Below are 15810 nucleotides of genomic sequence, written 5' to 3'. Positions count from 1 at the left end.
CAATGATCTTCCCGCAAATTTTCACATGCCAGTTTCTTGACACTCACATCTCTGCTTAACTGTATCTTTCATAAGAGAGTCCTTCCCTGAACATTCACTATCTGAATTTTGTTCTCATGTGTTTACTATGTCCACCCCTTTAGAATATAAGCTCCTTAAACAGAGAAACCCTATTTTGCTTACCATTTAAATACCTAAAATGGTGTCACATAATAGATACACTTTATTGAATGAGCCACAAAAATATGCCAAATCCTGGGGCACCTGGGTGGCTCAGTCGTTAAGCGTCTGCCTTCAGCTCGGGTCATGATCCCAGAGTCCTGGGACCGAGCCCCACGTCGGGCTCCCTGCTCCGCGGGAAGCCTGCTTCTCCCTCTCCCACTCCCCTGCTTGTATTCCCTCTCTCGCTGTCTCTCTCTGTCAAATAAATAAATAAAAATCTTTAAAAAAAAAAAAATATGCCAAATCCTTTACTAAGTTTAATATCTAATGGTATTAAAAACACCATTTTCCTTAAAAGGACTGCAGTAAAAGCATCTTGTCTGATAAGAACAAGATCAGTAATCACAGGTTAATTTTAAAGTTGGCTGCCGCAAATATCATCCCCAAAAATACATACTTTGCAAATATAATGCACATTTATTCCCCTTGATATTTTAACGCAGGACTGGGCCTTTTCTTTAAGTTTAGGATTACTAATTAGGTTATCACATGATCTTTTTGTATAAACCACATCTATAATGCACGTCTTAAGATTTCCAGTTTTGGGGCTCCTGGGTGGCTCAGTCGTTAAGCGTCTGCCTTCAGCTCAGGTCATGATCCCAGGGTCCTGGGATCGAGCCCCACATCGGGCTCTCTGCTCAGTGGGAAGCCTGCTTCTCCCTCTCCCACTCCCCTCTGCTTGTGTTCCCTCTCTCTTCAAATAAATAAAATCTTAAAAAAAAAAAATTCCAGTTTTAATCTAGTTTGAAGTTGAACAAGATCTTAGAGATACTTAAGTAACAATCTTTCTGAATTTTTATAAATATTTTCTATTTTTGTTGGTAATTGTCTCACTATATAGCACTACTAGTTGACTGCATTAACAGTCCTTCTCGCTTGTGAATGCTACGGTTGTTCACATGTTCAACCTTTTCCATGTGTGTTGGGTAAAAATACTGATTAGGCTAAGCCAATATGATAATGCTACCCACTTCTCAGTAAATGATTTATGGAAGGGTATTTGAACCAATTCTGGCCATTGAAACATCTGAAGGGAAATCTAATGGTAGGATGTTAAGAAAGGGGGAGAAAACAGTCTTTCCCCCTGAATGTTGTCATATCAGAATACCCCACCTAGAACTACTTACTGAAGTTATCTTATAACCATGATGAGAGTTAGCTCAAGGAGAGTAAGATATTCTAACTGGAAACAGAAAGAAAGAAATTGGCCCTGGTGTTAATCATGTAGCTGCTGCATTAACCAATAAAAAACTAACATTCCTCCAAATATCTGAAAAAATTAATTTTCTTTACTGCTTTAGTTGAACCAAAAGCTTCCTAAACCTTTAGGCTTATCTAAACCTAATCCATTAGTAATTTTTAAAGCACTTTTTGTAAAGTCTTTCCAAAGCATCCACCTTGTTTTTTATTAAAACAATTCTTTCTACACTTCTATTTCAGTAGCTTAGGTCATATTTAGACTACAAATTATATTAACACAGCCATAAAAACTGATTCTTAGGCATATAACTAACCTGACAGGAGATAGATACAAGAGTAAGCTAGAGTAGTTCACTAGCTGTTAAGTACTCAGAATACTATGGACTATAGGAATTTGAAGCAATGGTTTAAAAGAGCATGCCAGTTAAGTGGAAGTTTGTTAAGGACATCAGTCACAAACACATTTCTGTATATAATAGATTCAATATATAACAAATAAATATTGTATTTGAGGGGAAAATAGCTTAAAAACCCTATAAAAACTTAGGACATATGTTTCCAGGAGAGAAACTAAAATTAGAGAAAACCTAGAGCCAAAGAACTAAGAATATGAGCCTATTTAGTCTCAACTCCAGCCAAGCAGCACAGAAATAAAAGAACACAGAATCTATAAAGAACCTTTACCCCAATATGTATTGTTTTACTGCTAATGAATTGAGAATACTGATAAAATTCTGCAATTCAAAATTTTCAGGCAATAAAGACAAAATATATTATTTGTTTTATTTGCTTGAGAGCCAAGTTCATTTTATCATGTGTCATATTAAGGATAACTATAGCAGTTTGCCATTTATAAGGGATATTTGTGTCCCCATTTAAGAAATAACTAGATACATTATTTCAAATAGAAATCTATCACTTTGAAACAATTATTCAGTATTAAAACAAAGATCCTTGATACTAATAATAATCATACTCTTCTAACTTCCTTCCAAAAATAATTACTGAGCTCTACCATATGCTAGGTAGTAAACAAATAGTAATAGTATAAGAGAACTCAATGAAAAACAGGAATAAGAGACACAAAACTAGAGAATTTATTTCTGTAATAAAAACTCCACTTGTAAATATCCTGGGGTCAGAAACCATGTTCCCAAATTATTCTCCACTGAGTTATAATGCAATGAGTAACACAAAGTTACAAATGTCAGTAATAGTCACATCTTAATGATAACATTCCTTCACTAAGAAATGTATTTAATATATATTAAACATAATTTAAAGTTTACCTAACATAATAAACAATAACTTAAATGTCTTGGTGGCCTGATAGGAGCAGAAGTTCTTAAGCTGGATTCCACATGCATCACCAGAGAGCAAACCCGTTCAAGGCCCAAAAAGGGGTAAGAATGCCTAGATTAGAATATCAGAACATAGATTAGATTGTTTGCAGAGGGTAATGCCAAAGAATTTAAGGACTGAAAAAAGCCTCAGGACCATATTTAATTAAAATTCAGAGAGAGAAATTGTGGGACTTAAGTGCCTTCTTCAAGGTCACACACCCAGCTATTTAGTGACAGGGCCAGAAAAACCAGAATCTAGGTTTTCTGATTCACAAACTAAGACTAAATAAACTTTGATGTGATTGGGATATAAAAGAGCAAGACAGGGCAAAGACAACTCTGCAAATACATGCCAAAAAGTTATTAGAAAAGAAATGAATTACACAGGAAGAAGAGCTAATTTGAAAAAGAAAATGATTGGCTGAGGTGTTAAAGTGTTTTAAAATACATTCTAGGGGCTTCTGGCCAGCTCAGTCAGCAGCATGCAACTCTTGATCTTGGGGTTCTAAGTTTGAGCCCCACGTTGGGTGTAGAAATGACTTAAAAATAAAATCTTAAATAAAAATAAAAACAAATTCCACAGCATGACATGCCAACACAAATGTTGAAAAAAAACAGAAAACAAATAGGTGAGACCCCTTTTGCATACTGAAGGCAAAGAAATGTTCTGAACATCTGAATATTCTAAACATTATTAACATATACTGTCTCTCCCACTTTTCCTAAACAGGAACTTCTCAGTCTGTTTTCCCACTTTATAGAGAAATGGGTAGAGTGAAAATTTTACTCCCTTCCTGATCTATCAGAATTACAACAGCATACGCACAATAGTAAATATCAAATAACAGCTGGAATCAGTGTCAGAGAAAAGAAAGCAGAAACTGGCAAACGAGGGAGTCTCTGAGCCGCCTAAAGAAGGTAGTTGCTACTGCTCATCTCTAGCTAAATGCTACAAAATGTCAACCCAGAATTCTAGATGGAACAAAAGTAGCCTTCAAAAATGAAAATGAAATAATACATTTTCAGCTGAAAGAAAACTAAGATAATTCATCATAAGCAGACCTGCTCTGAAGAAAGGAATTTTATTTAGACAGAGAAACAATGCCAGAATTTCATGAACAACAAAAATGGCAAATATGTGGATATGTATAATAGATGAGGAGTTGGCAAACTCTTTCTGTAAAGGGCCAGCCAGAGAATAAATATTTTAGGCATTGCAGGCCAAACGGTCTCTGTTGTAACTAATCAATTCCGAATTGTAGAGCAAGAAAAACCATAGACAATACATAAACTAATAGGTGTGGCTGTATTCCAATAAAATTTACACAAGCAGGTGGCAAGCTGGATTTGGCCTGCAGTAACATTTGCCAATCCCTGCGACAGACTATGCTTTTCTTCTTCAATTCTTTAAAGTATGCGAAATAATCGAAAGCAAAATTTACATCACTGTCTAAAGAGGTATTTGAACCATGTGGATGTAATGCAACAACTACAACACAGAGGAGGGAGAAGAAAGGAAACTACATGGTGACAAGATTTCTAAATTCTATTTCAAATAGTAAAATATAAATTTTAAGTGCAGGTTAACTATATAGCTGATTAACATATATTCAACACCTAACCCCTGGTACCTCTGAATATAACCCTTTTTGACATAAAGCCTTTGTAGATGCAATCAAATTAAAAAGAGGTCACACTAGATTTGGGTGGGCCCAAATCTGATGACTGGTATTTCTGCAAAAGGGAGGGAGACATAGAGACATACAGAGAGCAAAAACCCCTCAGTGAAGATGAGGCAGAAATTGGAGTGATACAGTTATAAGCTAAAGAATACCAATGATTGGTGACAACCACCAGAAGCTAGAAGAGGCAACGAAGGATTCTTTCCTAAAGCCTTCAAAAGGAACATGACCCTGCTCATGCCTCCATTTCAAACTTCTAGCCTCCAAAATGAAGACACAATATGAATTCTATCTACTGGAAAAAAACTGAATTCACAGTTAAACCTCCAGGCCCAAACAGTTTCACCACTGACTTCTACCAAACATTTAAAGAATACCAATTCAAGACAACATTTTCCAGAAAAGAGAACATGATGGATTACTTCCAAAGTCATTTTTATGAGACCAGCATTATATACTGATCCCAAAACCAAAGAGAATTCAGGAAAAGAAAAACCTTAAAAACCAATATTCCTCCTGAACATAGATGCAAAAATTCCCTACACAAAATATTAGCAAATTAAATTCAACAAAATATCCAAATATTAATAAAGAATGAAAAAATAAAGCTTATTCTGGGAATATACTTGCTCTCCTTTCTTCTCTCAGTTTCTTTAAATAATATGAAATCATATGAAGAAATAATATATTGTTGGGTTTATAAAATATATGCCTGTAATATGTATAACAACAGCACAAAAAAAGAAGAAAAGAAAATAAAGCTATATAGAAATAATATTTCTACATTTCACTGGAATTAAATTAGTGTTAAGTCTGAAATAGACCCTGATACGGTAAGATGCATATGGTAAACTCTAGTGCAACAACTAAGAAAATACAAAAGAATGTAGTGAAAATATCGTTAAAGGAATTAAAAGGTACACTGGGGCGGAGGGGGATACTTGATGCAAAAGAACGCAGTAAGGAGAAATTAAAAAAGCATGAAAACATACAAGAAAACAAAGCAAAATGGCAGACACAGGTTACACTACATCAATAATAATATTAAATGTAAGTAAACAATCCAACAAAGGCAGTGTCAGACTGTAACATCAGAACAAAAAAATTACATGCTGTCTACAGAAGACACACTTTACATTTAAAAATGCAAATAAATGGAGGGTCACCTGGGTGACTCAGTCGGTTAAGCATCTGACTCTTGGTTTCAGCTCAAGTCATGATCTCCCCATTGAGAGATCAAGCCCCATGTTTGGACTTCCTACTCAGCAGGGAGTCAGCTTCCCCTCTGCTCCTGCCCCCCTGCTCACCTGCGTGTGTGTGCACTCTCTCTCTCAAATAAATAATTCTTCAAAAAAATTAAAAAATAAAAATGCAAATAAATTGAAAGTAAAAGGGTGGGAAAGATATATCATGAAATGCTTCTACAGCCAATATCAAAGAAATGGTTGCCTATGTTCTTCTAGGACTTCTGTGGTTTCAGATCTCATATTAAGGCCTTTAATACTTTGAGTTTATTTTTGTATATGGTGTAAGAAAGTGTTCAGTTTCTTTCTTTTGCAGACAGCTGTCCAGTTTCCCTAACACATGTGCTGAAGAAACTTATCTTTTCCCCATTGCATATTCTTGCCTCCTCTGTTGTAGATCAATTGACAATATATGTCTGGGTTTATTTCTGGGCTATTCTGTTCCATTGATCTATGTTGTCTATTTTGTGCCAGTATCATACTGTTTTGATTACTACACGTTTGTAGTTTGTCTTGAAATCTGGGATTATGATACCTTCAGCTTTGTTGTTCTTTCTCAAGATTGCTTTAGCTATGTGCATCTTTTTTGGTTCCATACAAAAGAATTATTTGTTCTAGTTCTGTGAAAAATGTTAGCATTTTTAGAGATTGCATTAAATCTATAGATTGCTTTGAGTTGTACAAACATTTTAACAATATCAATTCATCTGATCCATGAGCATGAAATATCTTTCCATTTGTTTGTGTCATCTTTAATTTCTTTCACCAATGTTTTTATAGTTTTCAGAATACAAGTCATCTTTAAGTTTATTCACAGATATTTCATTATTTTTGATGCAACTGTAAATAGGATTGTTTTCATAATTTTTCTTTTTGCTACTTCATTCCCAGTATATAGAATTTCAACAGATTTCTGTATATTAATTTTGTGTCCTGCAACTTTACTGAAATCATTTATCAGTTCTAGCAGTTTTCTGGTGGAGTTTTTAAGGTTTTCCATTTACAATATCATGTCATCTGCAGATAGTTATGGTTTTACTTCTTTCTTACCAATTTAGATGCCTTTTTCTTGTCTGACTGCTGTGGCTAGGACTTTCAGTACTATGTTGAATAAAAGTGGTGAGAGTGAACATCATCTCTATTTCACTTATTTTTGCTCTGATCTTTACAATTTCCTTCCTTCTACTGGCTTTGGGCTTTGTTCTTTTTACAGCTCCCTTAAGTGTAAGATTAGGTTGTTTGAGATTTTTCTAGTTTCTTCAGGTAGGCCTCTATTACTATAATCTTCCCTTAGTATAGCTTTTGCTGCATCCCAAAGAGTTTGGGCCACTTTGTTTTCATTTTCATTTGTCTCCATTTATTTTTTGACCTCCTATTTGATTTTTTGGTTGACTCTTTCATTCTTAACATGTTACTTAGCTTCCATGTATTTGCATTCTTTCCAGATTTTTTTGTGTGATTGATTTCTAGTTCCATACCACTGTGGCTGGAAAAGATGCATGTTATGATTTCAATCTTATTTAACTCATTGAGACATGTTTTGTGGCCTAACATGATCTATTCTGGAGAATGTTTCCTGTGTACTTGAATGTTTTGGATGGAATGCACTGAATATATCTGTTAGGTCCATCTGGTCTAAGGTGTCACTCAAAGCCACCGTTTTCTTGTTGACTTTCTCTCTGAAATATCTATTCACTGATGTAACTAAGGTGTTAAAAGTCCCCTACTATTATTGTATTACTAGCAATTTCTTCCCTTATGTCTCTTAATACTTGCTTTATGTATTTAGGTGCTCCCATGTTGGGTGCACAGATATTTATAACTGTTATATCCTCCTATTCAACCATCCTTTTATCATTAAGTAGTGGCCTTTTTTGTCTCTTGTTACAACCTTTGCTTTATAGTCTATTTTGTCTGATTTAAGTATTGCCACCCCAGCTTTCCTTTCACTTCCATTTGCACAGTAAATGATTTTCCATCACTTTACTTTCAATCTGCCTGTGCCTTTAGGTCTGAACTGAGCCTCCTGTAGGCAGCATATGGATGGGTCTTGCTTTTTTAACCACTCAGTCATCCAATGTCTTTTGATTGGAACATTTAGTCCTTTTATATTTAAAGTAATTATTGACAGATACGTACTTACTGCAACGTTGTTACTTGTTTTACAATTGTTTTGTAGCTCTTCTCTGTTCCTTTCTTCTTCTCTTGTTCTCTTTCCTTGTGATTAAAAACTTTTTTCTAGATCTCTCTCCTCAGGCAAGGAAAATAAAAGCTGAATTATACTATTGGGACTATACCAAAATAAAAAGCTTTCACACAGCAAAGGAAATCAACAAAACAAAAAGGCAACCCACCAAATGGGAGAAGATATTTGCAAATAATATATCTGGTAAGGGGGTTAATATCCAAAATATGTAAGGAACTTACACAACACCAAAAAACCACAAATAATCTGATTAAAAAATGGAGAAAGAACCTCAATAATCAGTTTTTCCAAAGACATACAGATGGCTAACAGATACATGAAAAGAAGCTCAACATCACCACTCAGAGAATGCAAATCAAAGTAACAATGAGGTATCACCTCGCACTTCTCATAATGGTTAAAAGCAAAAACAAAGTAACAACTGTTGGAGAAGATGTGAAAAAGAAATCTCGAGCTCTGTTGGTGGAAATGCAAGTGCAGCCACTGTGGAAAACAATATAAACATTCCTCCGAGTATTAAAAAATTGAATTACCATATGATCCAGTAATTTCACTACTGAGTATTTACCCAAAGAAAACAAAAACACTAATTCAAAAGGATATACGCACCCCTATGTTTATTGCAGCATTATTTATAATAGTCAAGACAAGGAAGCAACCCAAGTGTCCACTGACAGATGAGGACATAAAGATGTAGTATATATACACAACGAAATATAACTCATCTATAAAAAAGAGCATCTTGTGATACAACAACATGGATGGATCTAGAGGGTGTAATGCTAAGTGAAAGAAGTTAGAGAAAGAAAAACACCATATGATTTCACTTGTGGAATTTAAGAAACAAAACAAATGAACAAAGAAAAAAGAGACAAACAAAAAACAGACTCTTAAATACAGAGAACAAACCAGTGGAGGAACGGGTGAAATAGATAAAAGGGATTAAGAGTACAAATAACTTGATGAGCATTGAATAATGTGTAAGAAAAATGAAAGTTATGTATTTGTGTCTTCAAAAATTTTTAAACTCCTTTTCTATCATTATAGGCCAAGAAAATTTGCAGGGCTTTAAGGGATTTTAAAAAGACTTCTAGCTCATTCTCTTACCACATCTGAGTCTGCAAGAAATGATTCCACAAAAATGACTCTTCATTAAGCTATCATGGAAAAAAATTTTCTAGAGTTCCCCAATTAACCAATCTAGGACAACATCGTCACCATCAACAAATTCTTACTCTTATGTATCTGAAAGACAGAGACCCTTTCTTAGTCCAGGGAAAGGAAATATTAATACATTTTACATCTCTAAAGTTACTTTAACTGTATTCATCAACTATTGCCCAAAACTCAGAAACATAACAAAAGTATTAGTTCCTTGCTTTGGCCATTTGTGGGTTGTGAGACTAACCTCAGCTAGGCTGGCATCAAGGTGCTGGGCTGAACTAGGGCTACTCCATTTTCTCTCATTCTTTTCAAATCAGTGGTTTCCTGATGGTCTGGTGGGGGAAAGCAAGAGCACAAAGAACAAGCCCACCTCCACTAATGCATTGAAAGTCTATGCTCACTCTGTGGGTGAACTGTTTTTGTTTTTTGTTTTTAGTTTAAATAAAAGACTTTTTTTTTTGAGAGAGAGAGAGAGAAAGAACGCATACACGCACAGGGTTGCGGCAAGGGCAGAGGGAGAGAAAGAAACTCAGACTCCCCGCTGTGTATGGAGCCTGATACAGGGCTCGATCTCACAAACCTGAGATCATGACCTGAACCAAAATCAAGAGTTGGACGCTTAACAAGCTGAGCCACCCAGGCATCCTGAGACTTATTTTAAATGAAAAAATAAAATAAAGCCTATGCTCGCTTGCAATCCACTAACATTCCTTTGGCCAAAGCAAATCACATGTCCAAACCCAACATCAATGGAGCCAAAAAGTAAACTCCACCTCTCATGGTAGGAACCACAGTCACAAGGCAAAAGGTGTGGAATGGAAGATAAGTGGAAAAATAATGTGATCTATCAACCTACTCTTTTCTTTTTTTAAACTAAAGCAGCAGTCCGTAACCCTCTTAGGAAACTTAGAAGACCCTACAGAATCTGATAACCTTCTGGACTTGAATGTTGGCTTTTCCACTGACTAGCTGCAAAAATTCTGGGAGATGATATTCATCTTTTTCAGGCCCCAGTTCCTGAATCTGTAGAAGGGGAGAGTAAATAACTTTTTATGACTGTTGGGATAACTAAATGAAAGAGTACACATATAAAGCTTTGCATAATGTGCTACCCATAGTAAAATGTGCTCAGTAAATACTAGCTTTCAATATTGGGTCATTCAATAGACATTAAAAAAAATCTATTATGAAACAGCAATCACATGAATTCTGGAGGAGCTCAACTAATATCATATAAAATAGACTTAAAAATACTTTTAGAGATAAAGAGAAAATTTTCCTATCATAAATGGGTCAGTCATCAAGAAAATATAATTATAAACATAAGAGCCTAACGGAAACCCAGAATAGATGAAGCAAAAACTGAAAGAACAAAAGAGAAGTAGTCAATTCAACAACAGTAGGTAGGAGACTTTAATACCCCACTTTCAATAACAGATGAAGCAAGATCAACAAGCCAATAAGAGACCTGAATACTAATATAAAAACTAGATCTAACAAATACATCTAAAACACCTAGCAACAGCAAATATACGTGTTCCTCTCAAGTACTAATGGAACATTCTCCAGGATAACCATATGCCAAATAGAAAACAAATCTCAATAGATTTAAAAAGACTGAAATTATGCATACAAAATATGTTCTCCAACCAAAATGTAATGACATTAGAAGTAACAAAATGAATCTGGGGAAATTTACAAACGTGGAAATTAAGCAATACTTCTAAATAAACAGTGGGTATAGAATCACAAGGGAAAACTAGAAAATATTTTGGGAAGAATGAAAACAAAAATAAGAGATACCAAAATTTATGGAGTGCAGTGAAAGCAATAAAGGAAAATTTATAGTTGTGATGTAAAACATCTACACTTAAAAAGATGTTAAATCAATAACAACCTACTTTAACAAACTTTTTTAAAAAAATTTTATTTATTTATTTGAGAGAGACAGAGAGAGAAACAGAGAGAGAGAGAGAGAGAGAGAGAGAGCATAAGCAGGGAGGCAAGGGAGAAGCAGGCTCCCCACTGAGCAGGGATCCCAATGCAGGGCTCAATCCCAGGACTCTGAGATCATGACCTAAGCCGAAGCTTAACCAACTGAGCCACCCAGGCACCCCAACTTTAACAAATTTTTAGAAAATAAACTAAACCAAAAGCAAACAAAAGAAAGAAAATAATACAGATGGGTTCAGAAATAAGTAGTAGTAGAACTACCACTATTTGCAGATGTTATGAAATACAGAAAAGACAAAAGAGAAAAATTGAAAAGAACCGAAGTTGATTTTCTAAAAAGATAAACAAAATTGACAAACTTTGAGCTAAACTGACCAAGAAAATGACTCAAAATACTAAAATCAGGAATGAAAAAGGCACAATACAAATCTTACAGATAGAGAAAGGATAGTAAAGGAATAATACGAACTGTGTGCTAACAAATAACTAGATGAAATGGCCATATTCCTAGAAAGTCACAAACAACTAAAACTGTCTCAAAAAATAAACAATCCAAACAGACCTATAACAACTGAAGAGACTGAATTGGTAATTTTAAAACTTCCCACAGAAAAAGAAAATAATAATAATAAAATAAAATAAATAAAACTTCCCATAGAGAAAACCCCAGGCGCAGGTGGCTTTATTGGTAAATTCTATACCAAACATTTAAAGAAAAACTAATAATGCTTCACAAAATCTTCCAAAGCATAAAATAAAAACACCTGGAAGACTTCCCAATTCATCCTATAAGGCTATTATTTATCCTGGTAACACCAAAGACATCATAAGAAATGAAAACTACGCATTAATATCTCTTATGAAAAAGACACACAAAAAAACACACTAACAGAATACCAGGAAATCAAAACCAGCGATACATAAAAGGAATTATACACCATGACCAAGTAGGATTTATCCTAGGAATTCAAGACTTGTCAACATCCAAACATCAAACGATGCAATACACTGTATTATTAGAAGACAAAAATCACATGATCATCTAATAGATGCAGAAAAATTATTTGAAAAAAATCCAACAGCCTTTCATGATAGTAACAGCAACAAACTAAAAATAGAAAGGAACTTCCGCAAACTGATGAAGGGTATCTAGGAAAAAACTACAATAAGGCTGTCTACTCTTGCTACTTCTATTCAACATTGTACTTACTGAAAGTTCTAGCCGGCATAACTGGGCAAGACAGTGAAATAAAAAGCACCCAGGTCAAAAAGGAAGTAGAACTACCACTATTTGCAGATGTTATGATCTTGTACATAAAAAATGCTTTAAAAAGTTACTTAAAAAAAAAAATTATACTTTATGCCAGTTTAATAATAGTTTAAATTCTAATAACAGATTTTATAATAGTTTAATAAAAGAGTTCAGCAAAGTTGCAGGGTACAAATGTGCAAAAAACAATTGCATTTCTATATATAACTAACAACAGACAAAAAGTGAAATTAAGAAAACAACTCGGGGCATCTGGCTAGTTCAGTTAGTGGAGGATGCTACTCTTGATCTTGAGGTCGTGAGTTCAAGCCCCATGCTGGGCCTGGAGCTTACTTAAAAAAAAAAAAAAGGAAAGGGAAAATGAAAGGAAAGAAGAGAAAAAGGAAACAATTCCACTTATGAAGCATCAAAGAGAATAAAATACTTAGCTACAAATTTAACCAAAAAACTATGAAATTAATATTCTGAAAACTATAAAACACCGCTAAAATTAAAAGATGAACTGTATAAATGGGAAGACACTCAGTGTTCACAGAACTAAAGGCAGGCAGTACTCCCCAAACTGATCTACTGATTCAACAAAAATCCCTATCAAAGTTCCACCTGCCTTCTCTGAATAGACAGACTAATTCTAAAATTCACATGGAAATATAAGGGACTCAGACTAATAAAAATAATCTTGATAAAGAACAGCAAAGTTGGAGGATTCACACTTACTGGTTTGAAAATTTCACACTGTAATCAAGACATATCGGCCTAACAATAAATATACAGATCAACAAAAGAGAATCGAGGGTCTAGGAAAAAAAAAAAACTTTGAAAAACAAAGGAGTGTATCTTCACAACCTTAGGTTAGGCAGTGCCTTCTTCCACACGACAGCAAAAGCATAAGCAATGACAAAATAATCAACTGAATTTCATCAAAATTAAAAATATCTGAAAATTGCATATCCAGGGGCCTCTGGGTGGCTCAGTCAGTTAAGCGTTTACCTTCAGCTCAGGTCATGATCCCAGGGGTCCTGGGATCAAGCCCCACATTGGGCTCCCTGCTCAGCGGGGAGCCTGCTTCTCCTTTTCCCACTGCCCTTTCCCCGTCCTAGCTCGTGCTCTCTTGCTCTCTCTCAAATAAATAAATTAAATTAAAGAAAAAAAATCGCATATCCAATTAGGAATTTGTACCTAGAATATACAAAGAAATCTTACAACTCAATAATAACAAGACAAACTAAATATAGATACAGGACCTGGATCTGACTAGATATTTCTCCAAAGAAGATATACAAGTGACTAAATATGTACACTCAAAAAAGTTAATGTCATTAATCATCAGGATAATATAAATGAAAACCACAAACAGAACATAAACAGTAGAATGGCTATAATAAAGAAGATAGTAACAAGAGTTGACCAGGATCTGGAGAAATTAAAATTCTCATATTCTATGCTTGTGGAGATGTAAAATGGTAGGGCTGCTCTGTACAACAGTGGGCAATTCAAGAGGTTAAATATTATTACTATATGACCGAACAATTCCACTATGTATGTATCCAAGGGAAATGTAAACATATGGCCACAGAAACACTTGTATAGAAATGTTCTCAGCAACATATTCAAAATAGCCAAAGAGTAGAAACAACCCAAATGTCCATCAACTGATAAATGCATAAGTAAAATGTGGTATATTCACACAGTGGAATAGTCTTCAACAATAAAAGGAATAAAATACAGATAAATGCTTCCACTTGTACAATCTTTGAAAACATTATGCCAAGTGAAAGATGCCAGTCATGAAAGAGCACGTACTCCATTTACATAAAATGTGCAGGACAGGCAAATGTATACATAGAGAGAAAGTATATTTATGGTTGCTTAAGGGTGGGTGAGGATGGGGGTTGGAAGGAAATGGAGAGGGCCTGCTAAAGGGTGTAAGATTTCTTTCTGGGGTGATAAAAATGTTCTAAAATAGACTGTGGTAATGGTTGTGAGACTTTGTGAATACACTAAGAACCACTGAATTTCACATCTTAAGCAGGTGAGTTAATGCATGGTACGTGAATGATAACTCAATAAAACTGCTCTAATAAGGAGTGTCAATCAATACAATCTACCATATTAATAGGCGAAAAAACCAAGTGATATCAACTGACTGAAAAATTATTTGGCAAAATTCAACATTCATTCATCATGAAAACTTTCTGTGAACCAGGAATAGAACAGAATTTCCTTAATTTGACAAACTTACATCTATCATTATACTTAATGGTAAAAGACTGAATTCTTTCGTATTTTAAGACTGAAAATCAGAGAAGGATGACCCAGGCAGTGCAATAATGCAAGAAAACAGAAACAAAAGGCATAGATTGTAAAGACAAATAAATCTTCCCTATTTGAAGATGATATGGATTGTCTGAGTAAGATATGCAGAACAATCTACAAAAAAAGTTCCCACTATGTGAGCTTTGCAAGGTCACAAACAAGTTCAACATGTGAAAAAACATCCTATTTCTATATGCTAGTAACAGCTAGTATAGCTCCAAATAATTCCTCCAAAATGTGGTATTTAAATATAAATGAGATACATATTTATAAATCTAACAAAATATGTGCAGAATCTGTATACTAAAAACAAAATCACTGACAAGTAAAATCAAAGAACTAAATAAATGGGGAGATATAGATACCAGGTCTAAGGATTGGAAAACCCAATATAATTAAGATGTCAACTTTCCCCAAACTTATTAATACAATGCCAATCAAAATCCCAATAGGATTTTTTTTTTTTATAATGAGAAACATTCCCACTAGTCATTAGGGAAATCCAAATTAAAATCACAATGATATCAAACTCGTTATAATGGCTATATTTACAAAAACACAGCAGCAAGTATTGGAGAGAAGTGGAAAAACCAGATCCCTCATACCTTGCAGGTGGGAGGGATCTACACCCAACGTGGGACTCAACCTCACAACCCCAAGATCAAAAGTCACAAGCTCTTCCAACTGAGCTAGCCAGGCACCCGTCCTTATTCTAAATTTGCTATATATACCAAAACAAGCACAAAGCCTACTACTGTTCCCCCATTTTAATTTTTTCTTTCCAAAGGTCAAATTTAATTTGATACAAGCATTATCAGAAGTCACTTAAACCACAGCAATGTTCACGGTCCAAATACAAACTTTAATAACCTTTTATAGCTACTTAGGTGAGTTAAAAACTATCTTCTGATCACAAGCACACATTACTGATTTAATCTGCTATAAAACACATTAATTCAATTCTGCTCCAAAGCCAAATAAAAATATTAATGCATTCAGCAAATATACAAACATTCATATAGTACTTAAATACCAGGCAATAGCTTGAATGGGGGATTAAAAAGAAAAAAGCATTAATTTCAAAAGCCCACAAATAGTGAGGCATGTCCTAGATACCTACTAGGCATTAAATTAAAATTTGCTGAATGAATAAATGGCATGTAGAAAACTACTACAAAACCTGACTCAAATACATATTAATTTCCTGGTT

At 34.5% G+C, this 15810-nt stretch overlaps 1 protein-coding gene across 9 annotated transcripts in view; it reads right to left on the bottom strand.

Moving 5' to 3' along the window:
• Positions 1-15810, bottom strand: part of CNOT2 (CCR4-NOT transcription complex subunit 2) — a 118679-nt gene that overhangs the window by 84970 nt on the left and 17899 nt on the right. For 3 of the 9 annotated variants that reach the window (XM_036119304.2, XM_078076280.1, XM_078076281.1), the window contains exon 1: positions 7831-8015. The exons of 5 other annotated variants lie outside the window; for them this stretch is intronic. The gene's annotated coding sequence lies outside the window, so the exon portion shown is untranslated. Of the gene's footprint in view, positions 1-7830; positions 8016-15810 lie in introns of those variants that run through there. One more of the 9 variants, XM_078076279.1, reaches the window with a different exon arrangement.

This window comes from Halichoerus grypus, chromosome 6 (genome assembly GCF_964656455.1).
Source record: "Halichoerus grypus chromosome 6, mHalGry1.hap1.1, whole genome shotgun sequence".
Taxonomy (NCBI): Eukaryota; Metazoa; Chordata; class Mammalia; order Carnivora; family Phocidae; genus Halichoerus; species Halichoerus grypus.
This window is presented reverse-complemented; position numbering and strand designations above follow the sequence as displayed.